General features: G+C 38.0%; 1 protein-coding gene across 4 annotated transcripts in view; it reads left to right on the top strand.

The window, feature by feature from the left end:
* Positions 1 to 1286: 1286 nt before the first annotated feature.
* mrtfbb (myocardin related transcription factor Bb) overlaps positions 1287 to 13155 on the top strand; it is a 34784-nt gene continuing 22915 nt past the window's right edge. For 3 of the 4 annotated variants that reach the window (XM_066673965.1, XM_066673963.1, XM_066673960.1), the window contains exons 1-2: positions 1287 to 1424; positions 11588 to 11660. The gene's annotated coding sequence lies outside the window, so the exon portion shown is untranslated. Of the gene's footprint in view, positions 1425 to 11587; positions 11661 to 12756; positions 12890 to 13155 lie in introns of all 4 variants that reach the window. The other variant, XM_066673961.1, reaches the window with a different exon arrangement.

Below are 13155 nucleotides of genomic sequence, written 5' to 3'. Positions count from 1 at the left end.
ACAGCATGTTTTATTCAAAGGTATGACAAAATGTTGGAAGGTGGCCAAGAAAAAAATCAATGAGTTTTGACATATAAACCCACACATTAAAAGCAGACATCTGAGGGAAACAAGAAAATATGTAAAATATAAAGGAAAATACAAGGAAAAATGTAAAACATGTTCCTACAGCTTGAAGGTATTATTGAATGTTTTTAATCTTTTTCTGTGGTTTGAGTTTTACAAGACAGCTGACTGCCCTACAAGGGGCTGTAGTCATTAGTCTCATATTTTTAAGCACTGATTTTACAAATCACCAAAATCAGTGCTACAATGAAAAAAGGAGGGGGAAAAAGGAAAAGGCTTTTGATTTTTGAAGATAATCATTAGTCATTTCCTTTAATCTCAGAATAGTGCTGTAGAATGGTTGTTTTGGCTAATGAACAGTATAATTATGGCCATTGCCTCCAACTTCAACTTATTTGGAGCGTATTTTTTAAAAGAACAGGCTGAACTGCTTTTTTCTCATGTACTGAACAATGTTCTCAAAGACTCCAAAGACTGGTTATTAAGTTGGAATATTGCCTGCATTGCTTGCTGATAGTAATGTTGAATCAAAATGTGGTTGTTAGTTCTTGACCAAATATTAGTTAATACAATTAATACTCATTCTGAAATAAACTCTGTGACCATTCTATCACAGTCAAATCACATTATGTTCAATTTCACATCAAAAATTTCTCTCAGATTTCAGGATGGCTAAAATTGTGATAAAAATGTGATGGGACTTTATTATGCATCTATTTATCAACACCATGTTAATTTATTTTTCCTATATGTACGAAAGGAAATAATAACTGCTTCTATGTACAAGTTCAAATCTTGATGTTTTGGAGTTACCGAGACTAATGATCATGTGTCAAGTGCAAATGTGACACAGCAGATGGCAGTGTCCCCTAAAGATTGCTTTTGCTTCATTTGTTGTTCCTTGAACTTAGTTTTTTTAAGGTTTTAAATTAATTATAGCATTTTTGTGTTTAATTTTTGTTTATTTATTATTGACTCTGTATACGGTAGGTCCAGTATTTACTCATAGGCTAATATAAACAGGGGGTTACATTATGTCTTGAAATAAGCTCTGTTAAAAACAATAAAACATATTATCTTTCCTCACATAGGAATGCTATATTTAAACAGTGTTGAAACAGTGAGGAGAACAGGTGTGTGTATGTAAATAACTTGGGGTGAATTTGGAAATAAAGGGTTAATGTACAGATTACATCATAGCATCCGGCTAAAGGAGGAGCGGCCATCTTTTTTTCCCAAGAGCAACAACTTCAGTCCCGGCGACGAAAATCAATAATACATGCTCAGCTGGTGCTGGGTTTTCAGTCATGTCAGTTAGTTCATTTGAAAGCTCGTAATCTGGGAGCTGAAAGTAAACGGTAAGATTGCTTGGTCTCCTTCTCCACTGTTTGGTCTGGGGTTGTTTAATTTTGAGGACTCGGGATGCACTGCGCTGTGGACGGGACTCTGTAGTTGTAATGTAACCTAAGTTTGAGAGTGTCGTCAGTTTGGCGTCTGTCCAGCTGTTACACACCTAGATTTGATGCTTCCATGTCACAGTCAGTGAGCGCTGTTTAACCGGCTTTATTCAGCTTTATTCATCCAGGTTTATTTAGACACAACTTCTCCATTCATAAGAAATAAAACCTTTTCTAATAATGAATGACAGTTGAGTGGTCACGTGAACAGTGTATCCACCGTTCCCTAAAGTTGTATAGTTAAGAGTAAAATATAACTAGTTAGTTAGTAATAGTAATTATTACTAAGTAGGATTAGTAATAAAAGTTATTAATAACTTTGGGGCCATATTCCACCTTATATTTCACCTTCAAATCTGTTATATTTTTCCCTGTAGCTTATTTTTAAGTCCTTGGTCCAGCCTCTGTTAACCATAAATTACAGACTCATACTGTGACATTCATTTTATTAACAGAGCAGAATTACTTAGAAAGCAAAATATATATTTTTTTCACCATAATTACTCTTTATTTTTGTGTGTGTTGTATTTGTGTTTGTGCCATGTTTCACTCACATTGTGGGGACCAAATCCTGACACATTCTAGGGTTTTGTCCATACTTCCAGACATAGACAAATCATTAAATTTTCAGATGAAAATATGTTTTAAGGTTAGGGTCAGTGTTAGTAGGGGAATCTGTTTACAATCGGAGTAATTCTAAAAGAAATGAAGGCAATAAAATGTCCTCACAATGCTTGTAAACAAACCTGCAAAGGTGTTTGTAAGTGTTTGAGTTGTCAGACTACACTACACACTATGACTTTTGTAAACACAAAGGTTGTCCCCCGTTTGCTGCGTCTAATTTTCTGGTAATGCTTAACAACACATTGGTGGAACACTGTGGTGAAATTTTAATAATATTTACCCATTATTGAGGTAATTTAGTGGATGTTGGATCACTAATGTCACTTCATCTCATCCCAGTGGTATTGGAGGGTTACATTATAGCCCATAGGCCCCTCTCTTGGGGTCACCAAGTTTGAGGTGCACTGTCCATAAAGTCGGAAACACACTGCTGACTTAATAACTGCAGAGTTCCTAACCTCTTCTGGCTTTAACATCAGGGCAAAAACTAGGAGCTTTATGGCATGTGTTTCCATGTTTAAGCAGCTTCACGCAAGCCTTATTTCACCAAGTATAATGCCAAGCATTGCTCTGCATGGTATGAAGCATGGCATATATTAAAAAATATATAAATAAACAAATAAAGAGAGGCCCATTTCTCAGTGTTAACATTTGATATGTAGTTTTGTCTGTTTTCTATTAGGGTTTAAATTCCTTACACATTATTTAAACTCTGGGTTTACGTTTTCTGCTTTATCCCAAATGTTTTGGAAACAAAATTGTATGTCATATACCTAAGGAACCAGTCCCACCAACTTGTGAGAACTGTAGATTTACAACTAAATATATCTGTTATTTTAATGAACAGAGAACATGTTTAAGTTAAGGTTTTACTAACCTTTAGAAGGGGTGCCTGTATCCTAAATGTATGTCATCAATTAAAGTAACCCTGTACCTCCTGGGTTGTTTAAGCCCCTGTTTCTAAGAGCTGCTTTGTTGAGCATTCATGGTTCATTTGTAGGCCTTTGTTCAACAATAACTTTGGTAAACACACACACACTCTCATCATGGGAGTTTCTCTTCAAGGGCAGAATGAAGCTTTCGCTGTGCCCTCAGTGACAGGCCTCTCTTTTGTGTATTGCTGGAGGGAAAATACATCAATATAACATTAAAGGGTTGTATTTATAGCTAATGGATCCATTTGGGCCAATTAAGTGTAAATGGCAATTATTTTGTGGCAAAATAATATGTAAATGTGCTATATTAATGTATGCTCCACTACATGAGATTAAAGTTCAAAATATGGCTGTAAAAATCAGAATCAGTCATTGAAATATATTTGTAAATTAATCAGCATGTTCAAATTACTGAAAATGATTGGCGCAGCAGGTAGTGTCGCAGTCACACAGCTCCAGGGACCTGGAGGTTGTGGGTTCGTTTCCCGCTCCGGGTGACTGTCTGTGAGGAGTGTAGTTTGTTCTCCCAGTGTCTGCGTGGGTTTCCTCCGGGTGTTCCGGTTTCCTCCCACAGTCCAAAAAACACACGTTGGTAGGTGGATTGGCGACTCAAAAGTGTGAGTGTGTGAGTGAATGTGTGTGTGTGTGTGTGAGTTGCCCTGTGAAGGACTGGCGCCCCCTCCAGGGTGTATCCCTGCCTTGCGCCCAATGATTCCAGGTAGGCTCTGGACCCACCGCGACCCTGAATTGGATAAGCGCTTACAGATAATGAATGAATGAATGAATAGAGGTCAAAAAGAAAGTCAACATACATTATGTGGTTAAAAGTTTAAAGACACTTGCTCATCAAGCTTTTATATTGAAATGAAGGACGTTACAGTTGCTTTGATGCCTAAAATAAGTGAGGTCAGGCACCGATATTGGAAAATAATAACTGTTTTATTTATTTTTGTTTTTGCTCAAAATCAGCACTTCCAATTCATCCCAAAGACATAAATATCTTATGACGAATAATGTGGGGTGGGGCTCCATCCCTCTACAGAATATAGTTCCACTGCTTCATAGCTCAGTGCAAAGGGAAGCTTTAACCTCCGGTCGCCGATTACTGCCACTGGGCTTGGTGATCCTATACTTGTGTCTGACTGCTCCAAAACACCTCATTATATATATATATATATATATATATATATATATATATATATATATATATATATATATATATATATATATGTAGATTACAGCACCAGATTTTGTACCATTGAGCATTATTGTAGCTATTTCACTTCTTAATAGTAGTAATAGTACTATTTCACTTCTTAAAAGGGGAGTCTGGATACTTTTGAATATCTAGGGTTTTTTTTTTTTACACTGTGGGTATATTTCCTATATATTTACTGCCTCAATGTGACAGAACACTGTTGTAAATCTGACACAGTGTACTTGTACACTGAGTTCCAGATGCTGATTTCATGGTTAAGTTATCTATAATTATAATTGACAGTAATATTTCTGGACATTATCCAATATTCTTTGAATCTCAGAGCAATATTATTGTTTGCACTAAAAACCACCTTCGAAAACAGACAAATTGTTCTACTTCAGCTCATGCTGCTCATGAACTTCAGCAAGCTGTGTTCTGGCGAGCCTGTCAGGTTACAAGTGTTAAGAGTTGCATTTAAAACAAGCTTTAAAAGGGTGATGCTGTGTGTCTTCTGTGTGTTTATCTGTGGTAGTCTCAGTTTGTCTGCAGAGTATCACTTGCCAGTGAGATTTCAAATACATATCTCTGTGTTTGCTTAGTTTATTGAGCAATGTCTGTGGGTTATTTGTACTAAGTCTTTTAAAGCAGTAGTTTAAATTTGCTACATGTTGCTGTATTTATGTGGCCATCAGCAGATATTCACTTTACAATAAAATACAGTCATGTCAATAGATGTTTGGTTTGTTTTACCAGGTTAAGGCTGCTTGCAAGAAAATTCAAAAGTCAATCTATTCATTTTAAACTTGTACTTTTACCTTTATATGATCTCCACAGGCTGTCACAGAAGCACTAGTCTCATTAGTTCATAATAGCTGATCAGCTACACCTTGGGGTGAGGGGAAATGTTATGCCTAATAAGATTTGGCTCTTCCTTTTACACTGCCTGTGTTTTGTGTACAATGTTATGAAGAAGTAAACATGTGTGCCACAGATGCTAAAGAAAATTCCTCAATGACACACTCCAAATCCCTCCTGCCCCACCACAAGGGTCATCAAGCACAAGCTTCCTCGCCCAAGCCTCAGGCACTGCACATATACAGCACTTTCAGTTCTTCAGAGATCATCTAAAATGCTGAAAGGATGTATGATTAGGACTGCTCCCTTCCTGCAAATCAGGACATAAGTGAGGGAAAGTGCATTTCAGTTTTGCCTCCAGTGATCCAATTCACAGCCAAAACATTCCCCCCCGTGTTTGAGTTTTGAGCGAGGGCCATAGGCCACAGCTGTGCTCTGAGAAAGAGAGAGAGAGCAGGGCTGGAGGTCCTGGTATTTATAGCCAAAGTAAAAGCAAATTGAGTCCCTGGTGGTCTGGACTCTGTTGCCTCAGCCTGCCGTGTTGCCTGTTTGACTTCAGAGTCAGAGGCTGGGACGCTGTTATCGTTACCTGTTGTTGCGCAAGTAAACAGCAGCACTGATTTTGAGGATGAGTTGTAGTGCATAAAGTCTTGACCATGAACTAAACAAACCAAGTGTTTTACTTTTTCTTTTTTTCCTGCAATCTTTGTGGTGGTGATGTTATCTTATAAACATCCTCCTCACTTTCATACTAATTTTGGGCTCAAATATCAGACAAGCAACTGTTAGTTTCTACTTCACAGCTCTAAATTAGCATTCTAGTAAGATTTTCTGTGCTGATCTCACACGCCCTGATGCCTCTGAACCAGAATCATCTTCATATTTCAGAAGTTGAGCAGATCAAAGGAAACACAGAGACAAGTTTAAGTGTGGCATGCCAAAATTTCAATTTCAAACACAACTGAGTGAAAGGATTCTCAGAATGGCTTCAGTTTAAGTGACACTCAGTATTACAGGACAATGCTGTGGTGGTATGATTTTGAGAGATGCTCTTGTCTAGATGGTCTAACAGTTTTTATCGTTACAGATGCAGTGTTAGGAGTCTTGCCCAAGCACTCTTATTTAGACAAGCTTTCCTGCCAGAGTGGGGACAGGAGTCATATCCAAGCAGCATTGCCTTCTGCTTGTCCTGCATTGTAGGAAAACAGCTAGTTTTGTGGTCAGACTTGACATCTTTCCTCTTGCTGTTCTGTTAAGCCACTGTTCCTACCAATTGGATCAGAGCGTTGTAGATGCGTAAGAGGTAAGCCTTTTTTAACTGCCTGTCCTGAGATTGTGCTCTTCTTCCCATGTGTGTGTGTGCGTTTGTATGCATTGTATATAAACAGGATTAGATTCATGTTTACAAGATCGCTTGTCTTTGATTTTGTTAAAAACATTGCGTCATGGTGACTCATGCTGATTGCCTGGAGTTCTTTAGTAATAAGTAACTGGAAAAAGAAATCTGGAATGCTGTCTGAACACGTATTTCCTGCTCAAGAGGTGACTGCAATTGTTGACAATAAAGTTTGAGTAAATCTTGTTTTGATATTGTGGAACTAAATCAGGTGTGCTCTTGGGGTCGTAATTTGTCTTGTGAATCATTACGACACTTCGAAAACACTCTTTCTGAAGAAAAATCACATCCAGTGCTCTGGGCCTGACAGAGGACAGAGGACAGACCGGAGGCTATTTCAGGCTGTGGCCCCATGCTGAGCTCTGCCCACCAGCCTGAGAGAGCTGCTAGGGAGAAGTAGGTGGGGCAGAGGCCATGTGCCCCAGGGCCACAGGGAGCAAGCTGGCTTTCTGGGAAAGTTGTTTGAAAATGTGGGATTGTTTTTTTGCTAATAGTTGAGGAATTCCCCTCCCCCCTCAACAGCTCTCACTCAAATGCGTCTCACAATGTTGTCTTTATGCTGACTCCCAAACTCTATGTTCCCTACATAAACACACACACATGGAAAAGGGGGTTTTTGTATTTTCCAGCTGCTTATTCTGGCTTGTCTCTGAGATATATTTAGCCTTCCAGTTGACCCCCTGCTGCTGTACTGTGGGTGATTCAGTCAAGTGTTTGTTGTGGGGAGAATTTCATAGTGCTGTAATGCACCCAGTACATGTCCCGGCCAAACACACTTACAATTTGTGTTTTCTGCAATCTGAGGGTAAGCACTGACGTATTCCTTCTTTACAGAAACCTTTCATTTTAGGAATACAAGTAAGTTTTAAAGTAAAAAAGAAAACAAAAAATTATGTATTAATATGCTACATTCACGGTCGCTAACATCAAAATCACCATCTTTAAATCGTCAAAAGCAAACCACTTTCATACTTTTGGATACAATATTAAGCCCCAGAACAATTTTTTCTTAATGGAATAAATTCTTATTGCTGTTTTCAAAGTCCTAAAATTTTTTGTTGAATAAAATGAGAATTGTAATTTTTAATACACAATTGTCACAAAATGACAAAAGAGCTGAAGAATATTTGAATTTCTGAATTACAATTATATATTACCAAAAAAAAAAGTAAAACTTCATACACCTAGGCTATTACTTTCTTCACTGTAACGTAGAAATGTAATACGTTGGAATAATCTAAATTTGAGGACTACTTTTTGTGCAATTGTAACCTAAAAACAATATAAACTGGCATAGTATTGGCACAGTATTATCATGTGCAAATATTAATACAATCACAGTCTGGGAAAAATTTCTTTCTTCATGCAATTGTAGAGGGTGAGTCAAAAGTCGCAAGACTTTTATTTCCTTGATATGCTACATGATCACTTTCCCATTGGAAAAAGTTGCACTTGATCCAATGTGGTGGCCATGTTCTAGACATAACCTAAAAGATGAGCCCCCTCACCCATTACTTGCTGGGGTATTAAGATAAAAGGATGTCCTGTAACTTTTGACTTATCCTGTACTTCAGCAACAAGTGCTTAGAAATATTATCTCTGCCACATTACACCAGTTGTATATACTTGGATTTACTGCTTGTTACTACAGTTCCCAGCAATCACTCAGTAGCCTATGTTTATATGCCTGTGAGGTGGGGTTTTTTTACACAGCAAAGTGTGAATGTTAGGCCAAGTGCAAATAAGCATCATTAACCCTTCTTAAAAGACATAAACACCTGGCAAAAAAAAACTGACTGTAGAGATGAATACAGCAATTGGAAAAACATTTGTTTCAACAGAGTAGCCTGGAAATATGTATGTACAGACGTCACTGCACATTCCTGGGTTGTAACTTTTGCAGACTGGCTAATTCACAGATTTGCCAACAATAATTAAATGGTTAGTTTTGTGGAAAATTGCAGATCATGCCTCCCATGGACTAGAAAATGTAAAGAAAGGAAAAAGATATAAAAAAGACATGTGTTGTTAATATTTCTGTTGTTAATATATTTAACCTCTGCTACACTAAATATTTAGGTGAATGTATTATGCAAAGTTTTTTTTTTTTTTTTTTTTTTCAGCTTACCAAAGAAATGCAGACTATGCAGTCTATGCTCATACCACGCTCTTTGTCTCTATACAGCTTCACTCGTGTTTTGTCTCTCAGTTTGCAGTGTGATGTAGTTTGGTGGCCTTTCCCACAATATGTTGCATCTTTTAAACTGCAGTGATATCAGCTGTAGTTTTGTGTCCAAAATACAGTGATTCTGCAAGTGCTCTACAGGCCAAATAATGCATGATCTTACAAGGAAAGGTCAAATTATTATATGCTTCCTACTGCAAAGTCAGCTATTGCTTTTCAGCTGATGCTGTGTATTGTTTTAGTATTTGTGCAATAATTATGGTTGGTCAAGAGTATTAAGGTTTGTGTGGGGTTTTTTTTTCTCTTTTGTATGGCTGCTCCAAACCCTGACGAATGTGGAGGGGTTGAACTGTACACATGTATAGAGGTGTTTTGCCAGTAAAGCCTGACTCTCATGCACATTATCACCAAAATCCTCTTGTTGATGGCTTCTCTAAGACATGGGGAAATGTTTGCAGTGAGTACTGTCATGCATTTCACTTCCTCTTCAGGGTGGAGCCTGGATGCTTTCCGCAACGTGCCATTTCCATCTGAGGCACAACAGGCTGTGTAGTCTCTGCCCAGACTAAGCTCAGACCCTCTCGCCTTGCTCGGCTGTTGGCAGCGCAATCAAATTGTTGCCAAGGGTTTCTCCTCCAAAAATTCAATCTCCTTGCAATTTGAGGTTTAGAAATTGCACTTCAGGAAGACCAAGCACAAGTAGTGCATCATCCTGAAGCTCTGATTGCTCAAATCCTGCAAGCCCTCACCGTTAAGCCTTATGTTGAGTAATATTAAGGCACAGTGTTTTCGTGCAGCCAAGAAAGCAATCCCTGCCTTAGCTGGTCTTGTGGTTCCTGTATGTCTGCATGAGTTAAGACATCCATCAGGCTGTTGCTTTTAATTTGTAGGAGATAACAGGATCACTGCACTCACTGGGTCATTTAATCTAACCCTCTGCAGAAAAATGAATCTCTAATTCAGTTAAGTGTGTAGGCCTTGCTTTCATCATCTTTGAAATGAAACAACATTTCAACCCTTCCTCATAAAACTAGCGGTGCCCAGGACCAGATTTACCACATTAATGAGTAATTTATAGTATGATGTAGACTCAACATTATATAGGAAGGAATATTTTTTAAATTAAATTAATTTAATGGATTATTGAACATTTAAACAGTTTTTTTGTGTGTGAAATGAGCGAGGATTCGAGGTTGAAGGATAATCTCTGATAATGCAGGGTAGGGTTCCATGGCCTTGTTTTCCATATCTCTTGATGGGCTCTTCAATGGAGAGGCCCTCATCCATAAATATCTGTCCCACTATTGTTTAACTCGACTTATCAGTACATGACCAGATTACAGTCTCCATAGCAACCACATTTGATTAGAGACAAACAACTCTTCTGTGTTGTCACCCTGTTTAGATGCTAATTTGCTCACTGCATAAGGGGACATTTTCTCAAATATGATGATTTGAAATGTATCGTGCTTTAGGTGAGGTTTGTAGCTTCTTGAGGCACTCGTTGCCATCACTATTATTCTTTCTATTTTGTATTAATAAAAGAGCAATGACTCCAGTTGGGACATCTATGCAAAACAGACTCCCTGTTCAAGACGTTGCTGGGATTTTTGGTGTGAATGAAGCAGCACAGCCCTCAAGGGCGCAATAAGCCTTACGTTAAGTGAGTGGGAGCAGGCAGAGTGTTGTGTATATACGTGATTAATGGCTCTCATTTTAGCAAATTGGAGTCTTTCAAGACTAAAGTGCTCATTATCACAGCAGTTACACTGGTAGTTAAAGTTTTCTATAGTGTATGTAAGTTCTTCGAGTGTTGTCATTGCCAATTCCCTCATTGTGCTGTGATCTACTGTTCCATTTGCTACAGTTGTTAAAAATGTTAAAAATGACTTTGAACCCTTCATCATTTTGGTATGTGAACATTCAACCTCATGCTGGTCTGATGGTTATAAATCTGCTGTTAACGTTCCCTGTAACATACGGGACATTACTGCATGACCGGCCGTTTGAAAATGTAGAATGTATTAAAGTAATGTAGTAAAAATAAAGCTCTGTTGAAATTGTTTAGTCTTGTTATATTACTGTTTATAATCTTGATATTACAGGGAACGTATAAAACAGACATCCAATTCATATTTTAAAACCATGAGTACTAGTATTAGAACAGGGTTCTGCCATCCCAGTCTTTGAAGGCTGGACACAGTTTGGTAATTTCTCTGCTCAATCATATCCTCCAGGACTGGAAATGAGGATTTTTTTTTTAAGCAACTGGACTTATGAGGCTCACTGGTACCACAGTGGAACATGGTCAGATGAGGCAAACACCAGAGGGGTGTTTGGAGATATACGTTTAACCATATGCTTTAAAGATCCTGATCTTTGATATGTAGAATTGAGCTGTGTGTCAGGGTGTGAAATATATTAAAGTGTAGCATAATAGATTCTATGAGATTATTTAACATCAAAATCAGGCTCCAGTATTCTATTTCATAACGAAGAGTTTCACACTAAATATTAATATATCTGTATATCCAATAAATATTATAATGTAAATAAATGTATTTTTAAAGAATAATGTTTACTGATAATTGAGCCAAAGAATTCTTGAAACATAAGCAGAGGATGTCATGTTTCATGTTATGTGACATTAGAAGTGTTGGTTCATAGCAATATAAACATGTTGGGAATATTTCTAATGTGCCAAATGTATTTGGGTGGCTGTCAATACCTTTTGGGAGCTTCCCAGCTATAGAATATGTGTGAGTGTGCGAAACTCATGCAATTCATTCATCCAAAACCTTGCTGAGCAAAAGTATTTTAATTTGCTTTTTTTTATTATACATATGTATTTTTTTCTTTCTTTTTCAGAGTCACCATGACCTAGCGAAGTTTGGCAGCACAATCAAAACAAGGCGTTCTTTCTATGCGACTTCTGTGACAGGTAACATTCCAATCTCCTTCCAGTCTTCATGGATATGTGACTGTTATGGTCATTTTAATGTGGAGCTGTGTCAGAATCCCTTGCTTTTGTTTTCCTGATCCCCACTATATTACATTTCAAAGTTGGGAGGTATCATTTAAATTGAATTTTCCATAAACAGTATTCTCCATTTTATTTTAAATGCCTAATACCAAGAACAACAGACCCCCAAAGAGATAACTGGAAAAGCATTCCTCATTAATGTACCAATGACATGCTGCAGTCGGCTGAATATGATGCATTCTGATCCACTAGAGGGCTATAGAGTACTACATCGCCACCTGCTGATCTTCATTATATGTTCCTCTCAGTGCCTAAACAGCATTTATAGGGTTCAGAGAGTTTAAATCTCTGACAATCAAGAAATGGACAGAACACTGTCTAACTCTAACTCTGCTAATAGACTCTAGGTCTGCTAATGCTAACTCTGCTACCCTTGGGCAGCTGTGGGCTGCACTTTTTCAAAGGATCATGGCCCACAGGGACCTTCCCCTGCTTTTCCCACCATCTGCCCTAAGCACCAGGCCCCAGAGAGTGGCTAATGATGATGAAAAGGAGGTGGGTGTTATTTGGGATATCCCTTCCTGAAATAAAAGCAAGGAGGGAAAATGCCATTTTTATTCAGCTATATTCAACCATTTACATACATTTTTACAAAGTAAAAATATAGCCAGTCTTTTTTTTTTTTCTTCTTCTTCATTTCCATAGTTTACAGCCAATGAAATTGTAAGATCATGGAGTATCTACTAATTAACACATCTGCTCTAGAAAAGTATAGAAATTAGACAACTCTATTTAAATAATATATGTAATGCATAAGGCACATCAAAAGTAGGCCTTTGCTATCTCCTACATCAGTCCACGCCATAATCAGCACTCTAATCTTACCGTTTCCCGCAATGAAACTGTGACAGAGTAAGATTTAAAAAAAAAAAAAAAGAAAAGTATCAAGGAGGTGTTCAGTGTGCTACCAAGGCAGACATCTATCTTGGTCAGAGCCAGATAAGAACAGTTTTCTGTGTGCCAAGGTCTAGTCACTCTGTCTTTCACTTGGCAGGAAAGAGTGAGCTGGCCAAATGAAGTATTAATTTTGACAGGAACAAACTACACCCATTGATCCAACTCCCACAACGAGTCTGTCTCATCCTGACAGAAGCCCTCTTCAATTTCCACCCTTTTAATCCATCAAGGTGAGAATCGGCTTCTGTTTCAGAACGGATAAATTCCTCATCTGAGTTCAGTTACACCATAAGCCTAGGTGGCCAGAAGAGGCCATCTTTAGTTGCACCATCTGAGTAGAAATACAGGCCAGGATCCTCATCCAGTTTGGGTTTTTAGAAAGTGGTTTTAGAGTTATGTTGTTACTGGCAGCCTGTGGAATTCATCTTGTTGCCTCAGAGAGCAGGGACTTTGCTTGTATCAGTTAGTTGGTTTAGGTCCGAAAGCCCATCATTTT

Source organism: Hoplias malabaricus, chromosome 6 (genome assembly GCF_029633855.1).
Source record: "Hoplias malabaricus isolate fHopMal1 chromosome 6, fHopMal1.hap1, whole genome shotgun sequence".
NCBI classification, from domain to species: domain Eukaryota; kingdom Metazoa; phylum Chordata; class Actinopteri; order Characiformes; family Erythrinidae; genus Hoplias; species Hoplias malabaricus.
Note: the sequence above shows the minus strand (reverse complement) of the source record. Positions and strands in the feature narration are given on the sequence as shown.